The sequence below is a fragment of the Cygnus atratus genome, chromosome 1 (assembly GCF_013377495.2).
Source record: "Cygnus atratus isolate AKBS03 ecotype Queensland, Australia chromosome 1, CAtr_DNAZoo_HiC_assembly, whole genome shotgun sequence".
In the NCBI taxonomy this organism is placed as follows: domain Eukaryota; kingdom Metazoa; phylum Chordata; class Aves; order Anseriformes; family Anatidae; genus Cygnus; species Cygnus atratus.
In genome coordinates, this window is record NC_066362.1 from 32,896,724 (window position 1) to 32,902,711 (window position 5,988).

General features: G+C 39.4%; 1 long non-coding RNA gene across 1 annotated transcript; it reads right to left on the reverse strand.

Annotated features, from left to right (window-relative positions):
- Nucleotides 1-207: 207 nt before the first annotated feature.
- Nucleotides 208-5,268, reverse strand: LOC118246729 (uncharacterized). The gene is made up of 3 exons (XR_004778215.2): nt 4,666-5,268; nt 4,039-4,206; nt 208-450 (listed from the first exon to the last, which is right to left on the reverse strand). It is a non-coding gene; the product is annotated as an uncharacterized LOC118246729 (long non-coding RNA).
- Nucleotides 5,269-5,988: the final 720 nt, after the last annotated feature.

The window sequence follows — 5,988 nt, forward strand, 5'->3', positions numbered from 1 at the left end:
GCACTTCAGCATTCAATTTTCAAGTCACCTGGAAACATTAATCTTACCAAACTCACACCTATGGTATGTGTCCTTTGTCTCTCATTTGCATGAAGATGTGTGAGAAGCATAACCACTCCAGCAATATCCCATATTTGCTCTGCTTCAGGCGTGGAATTTATTTCATATATTTATACAACTTAAAAATTATGCACATAAAAATATAGAAAAAAATAGAAATGTACATACGTATAGAAAATTTAAATATAGATGTGTTATTGTCCAAAAGGTTCTATCTTACAGTTCTTCATGAATGAAGGAGATAAACTTATTTCCAAATCTCAGTCTTTAAAATATCCATCAAACACAGCGCTCTATGGATATTTAGGTTCTACTTCCCTCCAACTCCAAGGACTGCAGACTCCAAATATTAGATCTTTGGATGAAGTGCAATGTTCTGTGGCACACAGGCTGAAAGTAGGCAACAGAAAGAAAATATAATAGGGTTTTTATCAGCAAAATGTTTTTTTTTGAACTAATTTCTGTATTGTCTGTGTCCATCCCACAAGGACATGCTGCACGTAAAATGAAAGTTAGTTTTCTATTTCTGTTTTCTTCTAAATACCACAAGATGACAGTTGTACCCCACCTGCCCTGACAAAGAAATAAAAGCACAGTTGACTATTCTGCCAGGTGCACTCCTTTCAAAACGCCTGTGGAACCTGGGCTAAATGGACTAGAGGAAATATTTATCAGAAGACCCACCACCATCTCTCTTTAAACAGCAACAGGGAAGTAGTAGCAGCACCTAATTGCCTCGATTTCAGGCTTCTTCAACTTCCTAATCAGCACGAACAAGAGGGGCATGCATTGTCCTGCTGTTCTTACCTGAGTGGGCTGGATAATGGAGACTTTGAGGATGGAACAGAGGAAGAAGGAACCCTGCCTTCCCCAAGCTGATTATTTCTACCTTCTCTTGAACTGAGACACTGCTTTTCACACACTGAATCTCCTTAGATACCTTTAAAAGGTAATGGGTTTTTTTTGTCCTGTAAATTTTCAGCTGAATTAATCTTTATCTAGGTTGCAATATGGCTGCATGGCTGCTAGTGCCAAGAAGGAAGAAGAGGATGAAGGCGGATGATATCCTCCTTTTCAGAAGGAGCACCAGTTTAAGCTGTATTAAACTAATTGTTGAATAACTCACTGTTAACTGACAACTAGCAGTGGTGCCACAACTTTGCATCTGAAGAAATGAGTTTGAGTATTTAGTGTGTAACTATAAAAAGTTACTCTGATCCAGAATCAAGCTATTGTTGCTGTTCAGAAACTGTACCAATTCATGAGCAGCTAACTTGGCAAATCAACTACTCTATTATATTAGTGATGCCATTATGCAAATTATTTATCAGCATCAGGGATTTGCCCAACATTACAGTTGTTCCTAAAACTAGATTGCACCCCAAAACCCACACTGGTCAAGAGGAGATTTGGATACTGTGTGTGCACGTGTTCATGACTCAGAGGTGAACCCATGAAACAACTGCCACCTAAGTTATATTATATTCCAGATTTTGAGGGAATCTGAGAAGCTTTTACCTCAAAACTTGTCTAATACAAGAGTTAGTAGTTGTCTGTTATATTTTTCTTCTACAACCTACAGGCTTAAGGGACTCTAAAGTGCATAGGGTATTTTGCTCCCAATTAATTTTATGGATTGGGGTAAGCAGAGTCTTAATACATAATCTGGCACACAATTCAAGAGCTACTTCCTGTGGTAGCTAGTTTGTGGTAATGACATGTCATTTCTGCAGATTGTGTAAATTGCTGGCTCTGTCTTTATACTTCAATAAAATCTGTTTGCATAGCTCATACTTCTCCTTTCATTGCAATTAGGCAGGCAGAAATTCAAACAACAAACCTTCATTGTTCATGTCTGTAAGATAAATAACAAGAGCAAAGGATAAGATGATTTTAAAACCATGTAACAACGTGCAAACCACTGCTAAGTTACACTGAAATCGCAATGTACTTTAAGAAGTGACTGATATGCACAGGAAGAACACAAGTATCAGCTGCTTGAAATTTTCCCATCTCCTCTGCATACTCTCTTGTGTTCTTGTGCAAGTGATAACATCACAGAACAGGAAAATGCTTCGGATGGCCAAATTCTGGTACCAAAGGCCATGAAAGTATATATGTGTAACTGTGTGTAACATACAGTCAGACAAAAGATTATATACATTTTGTAATAACTATCTAATCCTTTCTTCCATTTCCACAAAAGAAAATGCTGAGAAATCCTTTTTTAGAGCTCAAAGTACATACGAAGTATTTTAAAATATCAAACCCTTATCAAAAATTAATTGGCAACACTGTTGCAGAATATAAACTCAACTGGTGAGTTTCTTTGTAAGTTTCTATACTATTTTTGAGCAGTGAATTGGCAGCAACTTTGTCCAATTAACTTTGACATGAACCAATCATGATAAAGAGAACCATTTAGCAGTACTTAAGTCCTGATACTTTTATCATCCATTAGACTCTGGACACAATACAGGGACTTTGGTTCTAAGAGATGATCCAACATTTTCTGAGCACTGCCGCTCCAGTGCTGGAGCCCAGTTCCAACAGACTTACACGTAGACGCAAACCTCTTTAATAAGTTTGAGCTCAGGTCCCGGAAAAACCTACAGGAGCTGCTCCTGTTCTCTTACTGATACGTGGAGGGCAGCAGCCCAAAGAATGGTGCACTCAGAGGCTGGCACAGTGCTGCTTTTGATAGTTTACACTCAAAATGTGCCACCCCAGATAGCTGGCCTGCAGTACTTTTTTCTGCCACACCCAGGCACATGCACCTGCCCACTTAGTACCACCTTTTCAACTGTTAAACTTCTAATAGCTTCATTTGCAACTATAAAGCAGTGTTTTTTTGAATTTGTATCATTTAGTGCTACCCTTATTTAAGATAAGTATGCTCTACTAAGGTAATAACAAATTAACCCAAAATACGTTTTGTGATTGGTGGCTTTGCTTTTCGTGGTTTTGAAAAATCTTCCTAACTTCCAATGGGCAGTGCTCCGCTGTTACACCTGATGAAAGGGCAACTTTGAAAAACTTCTTCATCAGACAGGACAACCTATTTTCAAGACACCTGAACAGAAATGGAAACGTTCTAACCCGGAGAGCTATGGTCTTCAAGACAGCTTTTTAGAAGGCCAGTGACCTCACAGTATATCATTTGTGGTGGAGTTTTGTCATCTACCAGGGCAGGGGAAGATCTGTTGCAAACATCACATCCCCTCACTTCCCATGAAAATGTGTTGAAGAATACTGAAGCTGCTTAAATGGTTTGTTTGAATACTGTCTGTTTCTCTCCAGCTGGCAATGAACCACTTGCAGGGATGCAGAAGAAGTCAGCTTCACTGGCTTCTATACTGAGGAACTGTAACTTGCCACTGAAATGAGTAAAAACAAAACAAAGCAAAACAAACAAACAAACAAACAAAACACAAGTCTTTTCTTCTGTATCTACCCTGGGACCACAACTGCATCAAAAAGCAGACTTTTGGTTCAGGATAATTTATAAATACCTTGTGGAATATTAATGAAATTTTTTTTTACTAGAATGTTATTAACTTTAAGCCATAAAAATCTCAATTCTTTAGTAACTGTGCTTATGAAGACCATATAAACAGAACTACAAAGCCTTCCCTCTCCCTCAGCCATGGTGTTTTGTGTTTTTTTTTTTTTCTCCTTTGCGCATGTGAGAGGCACGTGAGTATAGAGTAGCCCTCTGTGTTCTAATTATATTGCTGCAAGACACATCCCAGACATTTTGCTAGGATGGGACGGGGACAGGGCAAGGACTGCTTAAATAAAGCAACCACCGCATAAAGCTCTTCTACCACTCACACCAAACTGAAATCAGTAGCACCACAATGAGGACAAAATGCTCTTAACATTATAGTCCCTAGCCATTCACCAAGCAATTTTTTTAATAATAAAAAAATAAAAAAATAAAAACAATTAAAAAAAGAGGTATCAGATAGTACTTACTAGTCTAAGCTTTTGTTAGCAATGAAACCACCAGAGAATAACAAACTAAGGTAGTCCTTTGATAATATTCCCAGGACATCCAGTTAGTTGATCAAACTGTTCCAGACAGTCTGGACTGAGATGCTGTAACCACAGTGACAGGTAGCACAGAATGTGGTGATCACAGTGCTGCATAACAAAGAGATACAGTTCAGATACTACTGAAGGTCCAGTGAATATACCCAATGCTACACAACTGCTTCAGTTACTCATAGCACTAAGCCCATTTGAGGAAGTCACCAACAAAATCACCCTTGTGAGGAACATTTTTACTACTGGGATTCCACATACAGGACTTGCTACCCTCCTTTCATATACTGAGGCTGTACTTGGCAGTGTTATTCTGAGTAATTAGCATAATCTTGGAATGATCCGAGGACATCACAGGATAGCTGTCTTCTTGTGTTTGAGCCCAGTGCACAGATATTTTGCAATCACTCTGTATATTGTATATAGGGACTATAAATGCAAATGGTGCCAAATGACTACTAGGATATGTTTGCAGGATTGAACATCAATAGGGCTTCAGGTTCCAAGACATCTTTTAAGGAACAACTGTAGACACTGCTTTTCTGAGCTTAAAACTACCTGGGATGAAGTTTTCCAGGTCAGGTGTCTGCCTCAAGCTGGTGTGTTCAAATGGAACTTTCAACAAGAAGGAGCCAGGTACGTGCAAGAATGAAACTGGAGGAGAAAAAAACTTCCCATTTTTACTCAAGTACAGAAAAAGCCCTCGTAATATACTTGAAAAGGCCTATGATTTCTTTACTTTGAAGAAAGAATTTGAAATTTTGTGGAGGAATAGACTTTGAATCAGGGATATGCCTTTTGGGTAGTTTTCCAATTGAATATTATGATAAAGCAATAAGCTTTTGAATCTCAAGCTGCACATGCACAGAGAAAAAAAAAGCCAGAAGCCAGCAGAAGTTAGGCTTACTGAAACTCCTGTGGAATCAGCAGTGCTGCAGACTGGACCTAGCAAAGTTACTCCCACCTGAGGCAGCAGTGGGGAGTGCAATGAAGGCTGGGATTCCACAGTGCTCAGTGCTCCCTCTTCTGGCACCCAGGCCAGGAAGGATGGACACCTACCCATGGCGCAGAGGGCAGGGAACAGACCTCGGGGGGGAGGGGAGAGCTCGGTGGGGTTGGGAAGCTGAAGCAAATTGTTCCTGGTGGTCACACCCAAATTCTATTTCTGCCTTTATCGGGGATTTACACCAAGCACTGAGTTTCTTATGTTGAGAAGGTGGCCTCTCATGAAGTGTTTCTCATTTTCTGAGTTCCAAATTTGAGCCTCTGGAAACTAAGCTCTGAAATACCTGGCAGTATCTACAATACTTACATCGCTTTCTTTACTGCAGCTTCCGAGCACCACAATAGCCTTCCACTAGAAAAGACCTCATAATGCAGACAGGACCACAGAACGCACAAACAAGCTCACAGTGTAGCCTACAGATGAATTAAAGCTGGCTCAGAAGTTATGGCTAGCACTTCTACTGCTGAACTGTCTTCACTCGTAAATAAATCTGTAAATTATACCTTTGAAACTGCACTTTGATTAAATAAAGAACAGGCCAAATTAGCAACCATTCTTGTATTGAATTCCTCTGCATCTTAACTTTCTCAACATTAAAGTGATGGTGATGCTACTACCTCCGAATTTTGGTAACTCAGTATACATGAAGCATTCACGGTCTCCTAACGATTACTCCAGAAAAGCCTGTAAGGAAAAGCAAAAATCTCTACTCAGATAAACATTTAAACGCAATGCAGATACAGAGCTATACTTCCCTTTTTAAAATACTTCTCAGACAGAAGGACCCTACATAAAGAAGTATGATTACAGAGTTACAGACTATCACAATACGCACACGTGATGTCACACGTGGAAAACTCAAGTAATGAGCATGG